The 4398-nt window shown below is 37.9% G+C and overlaps 1 pseudogene; it reads left to right on the top strand.

The window, feature by feature from the left end:
• Positions 1 to 1438: 1438 nt before the first annotated feature.
• Positions 1439 to 3140, top strand: LOC150027195 (uncharacterized; annotated as a pseudogene).
• Positions 3141 to 4398: the final 1258 nt, after the last annotated feature.

Here is a 4398-nt window from a genome sequence, read left to right on the forward strand (position 1 = left end):
GAAAATTATACTCTGTAGAACCGTACTAAAGTGCACAAAACCCTAGTAATGAGTCGTAATGAAAAACGTACCTCTGCAAATTCTGTTAACTTTACCTTTATAACTAGGTTTTTTCTCTCTCCAGGCAGTTACGCTTTGGATGCGTGGCTCGCATCCAACCCTGCACGTGTCACCATCTGGGCTGGGGTCGCAGGTAGTACCCAGCCCTATACGTGTCATCATCTGAGCTAGGATAACCCGAGCGTCATTTCTCTATTGCATCCAACCCTACACGTGTTATCATCTGGGTTGGAGTAACAAGCAGCATCCAACCCTACACGTGTCGTCATCTGGGTTGGGGCAACTTGAACGTTATTTCTGTGTAGTAACCAGCCGCGCGGCTAAGTCCTCTACTCGAGGAGCAAGCTAGCACGCAATATGCCCTAGAACACCACCTGACAAGGCGAGTATCGGGTGCAGCAAAGTGCGTCATCTCTGTGATATCGCTTGTCGCTAGTGGCACCTTCCTCAACGCTGCGCCATGCATGTTCTAGATGAGGAAACCTTGCCACCAACGAATGTCCACTCTGGGAATCCTGTCGCTGATGGGCAAGCTTTTCCCTTCAACCCACACGACCTTCACGCCCTATGTTGGCACGACAATCATCTTACTGAAATTATACGCTTGAACTTACCCTTCCGAGCCTCCAGCAGCTTCAACTGAGTTTACTGGGAGATCCGGCGATGTGCTCCTCGCGGCGACGTCAGACCACCTGATCTCCCATTATATAACACGTCGATGACACACAAACCCGGCGACAACCGACCACGTTCATTATAGAACGCCAGTTCCATGAATCAACAACTATGCTCACTCCTGAACCATTCGTTTCTCACTTGTCCACGTGTTCTGCTGAGCACACCCCACATGGTCACGTGCCAGGCACGTCATCACAACCGATGACCTGGTCGGTACAAAAGTCCTAAGTTTCAAGTGTCCTATCTATCTATCTATCTATATATATATATATATATATATATATATATATATATATATATATATATATATATATATATATTGTAATTGTCTTTCTTGTTTGTTGGTGGTGAGATTTTTCTTCACTACTTTTTATTTCATCGAAAATATCAAAATTTTATTTTAAGCTTGTGATTGCTACCATTGAAAGCGATTCTTGATTCTTGATTGTTTGATTCTTTTAATAACCTTAGTTTAGAGAACGAGTGGTAAAAGGCAGTGAGATCATTAAAAAAAGCCTTGTTGTGTGAAACACGAGTGTGGAGTGTAAACACGTGAGAAAGTGGTGTGAGGCCTAAACTTATTGTTATTTTTAATCTGTTTACTTGAGCATGGCAGGGGAAACGCCAAATAGTGGACTTTCACAAATATAAATGCAAGCCTTAACACAACATTTGGAGAGACTAATGAAACAATAAAGTGATGGACTCCATGAGAGGTTGGATCAAATGGAGCAGAGAGAATGAGGGAGAACAAAGACAACTGAGATTTGATGGGATAAGATTAAATATTCCCACATTCAAAGGGAAGAGTGATACTAAAGCTTACTTGGAGTGGGAGATTAAAGTAGAACATGTGTTTTCTTGCAATGAGTATAATGAGGAGCAAAAGATGAAGTTGGCAACAACTGAATTTTCAGATTATGCCTTAACTTGGTGGAATAAATACCAATGGGAGAGAATTATATATGAGGAACCCGCGGTGGACTCTTGGACTAAAAAAAAAAAAAAAGATTATGAGAAATAGATATATTCCAGCAACCTACCATAGGGATTTGCTACTCAAACTTCAAAGAATGACTCAAGGGAATAAAAGTGTGGAAGAGTACTTTAAAGAGATGTAGGTACCCAAGATTAGAGCTGGAATGAATGAAGAAAACGAAGCAACCATGGCTAGTTTTTGAATGGATTGAAACATGATATTAGGGAAGTTGTGGAGCTGGAAGAGTATGTTGACATGGAGGATTTATTGCACAAGGCTAACCAAGTAAAACAACAACTCAAGAGGAAGGGAATCATGAGGAGGAGTTCCAATTGGAAGGATAAGGTTATGAAGGATAAAGAAGTTCCCTCAAGTTCAACCACATCTTCAAGTGGGATGTCACCTATAAGTATAATAATTCACCACCTAAAAAGAAGACAAGTAACGTAAAATGTTTCAAATGCTTGGGAAGAGGACATTATGCTTCAGAATGCCCAACAAAAAAGAATATGGTCATGTTATCAAATGGACAAATAGATAATGAACCTTCAAGTGAAAAAGAGAATGATGAGGTAGAGGTGGAGTTGGATGCATTGAAGGGTGATTTGTTGATGATTCAGAGGCTTATGAGAAGCAAAATGCCAGCTTTAGACCAAACCCAAAGGGAAAATATTTTTCATACTAGATGTTCCATTCAAAGGAAAATATGTTCACTCATAGTTGATGGAGGAAGTTGCACAAATGTAGCTAGCTCAAGACTAGTTATCAAATTGAATTTGGAGACAAAACCTCACCCAAGGCCATACAAGCTTCAATGGCTTAGTGAAGATGGAGAGACGACAGTGAGCAAGCAAGTGGAGGTGAACCTTTCCATAGGACAATATAATGACAATGTTGTGTGATGTGATTCCAATGGAGGAAACTCACATTTTGTTAGAGAGGCCATGGCAGTTTGACACCAAAGTTATCCATGATGGTTTCACCAATAAAATCTCTTTCATACACAATAACCAGAAGATCATTCTCAAACCCTTATCTCCTAGAGAGATGACTGAAACACCTATACAGCAAGAGTGAAACACCTAAAAAGACAAAAACATATGAGAGAAAAATGAGTGGATTACTGACAGTGTATGAAGTGAAGAAGTTGCTACATTCTAGCAAACCTCTTTATTTACTTTATTGCAAAAACAACATTTTGGTTGCTAACCATTCTAACCAAATTAATTTTCTTCCCAGTGTTGATTCTCTTTTGCAAGAGTTCAAGGATGTGTTTCCAGATGAAATTCCTACAGGACTCCAACCTCTAAGGGGAATTGAACACTACATTGACCTTCTTCCAGGAGCATCTTTGCCTAATAGGTTAGCTTATAGAAGCAACCCTCAAGAGACAAAGGAGATCCAAAGTGGATTGAATTCTTAGAACAATTTACATACGTCATAAAGCATAAAAAAGGAAAAGGAAATATTGTGATTGATGCTTTGTCTAGAAGACATGTGTTGATTGCTACTCTTGAAACAAAATTGTTTGGTCTTGAACTTTTAAAAGAAATGTATCCACATGATTTTGAATTTCCTTAAATCTTTAATGCTTGCACAAAGTTTAATTAACACCAATGGATATTTTAGGAACAATGGTTATTTGTTTAAGGAGAAAAGATTGTGTGTTCCTAAATGTTCCATTAGGGATCTTTTAGTAAGAGAAGCACATGAGAGAGGGTTAATGGGACACTTTGGGGGTTCAAAAGACCTTTGACACTTTGCGTGAACATTTTTATTGGCCTTATATGAAACGTGATGTGAAAAAGTTATTACTTGTAAAAAGGCCAAATCAAAAGTCAAACATCATGGTTTGTACACTCCTTTGCCTATTCCTGAGAGTCTTTAGATTAATATTTCAATGGACTTTGTATTGGGTTTGCCACATGTTAGAATTTATGGCCTTAAACGAGAGGGGGGTGAATTGTTTAAGAAAGATTTTAGTAAACTTTTAAGCTTAGAATGAAAAATACTTCAAGAAAACCTTGATTAAGAATTCAGTTTTTCAAAACATAAAGCAAAAGAACAATACTAGAAAAACAATCGATTGTTTTACAGAAACAAACGGTTGTTTATACCAGTTATTAATTGACAAAACTGAATTTAAAGAGATAGGGATAGAGAAATTGTACACAATTGTTTATACTGGTTCGCTCCAAATCCAGAGCTACTTCCAGTCTTCTCAGAACCCTGAGGAAATCCACTAAGCAATCACCACTTGATCACTTACACCACAACCAAGAGAATGACCTTGAACACCTCAAGAAACACACTCTCCTTGGCCAACACTAAGATTGTTGATCTTGAACACCTCAAGAACACACAACCAATCTCAGCAAACACATAAACAAAATTGTTCAACAAAGTACAAGGATTACACTTGTTACAGAAGATAATCTGAAATCAATACAAGTAGAATCCTATTCCAACACTTTGATCAATCACAAACTCTTAGCAATCTCAGCACTTTGAAAAACTCTTTGGAAAAACTTTGTCAAAGATTCTTAAATTGTCAAATCTGTTTTTCTGAATTTATTCAAAGAAGTAGTTTATTATCAAATCTTAACAAACTCTTAAATTGCATTAAAAGATTGGTCAAAACATTTAATGACTGAAGCGTAAGCAGTTAAAACATTTAAAGC

The sequence above is a fragment of the Phaseolus vulgaris genome, chromosome 6 (assembly GCF_051622355.1).
Source record: "Phaseolus vulgaris cultivar YP4 chromosome 6, ASM5162235v1, whole genome shotgun sequence".
Taxonomy (NCBI): Eukaryota; Viridiplantae; Streptophyta; class Magnoliopsida; order Fabales; family Fabaceae; genus Phaseolus; species Phaseolus vulgaris.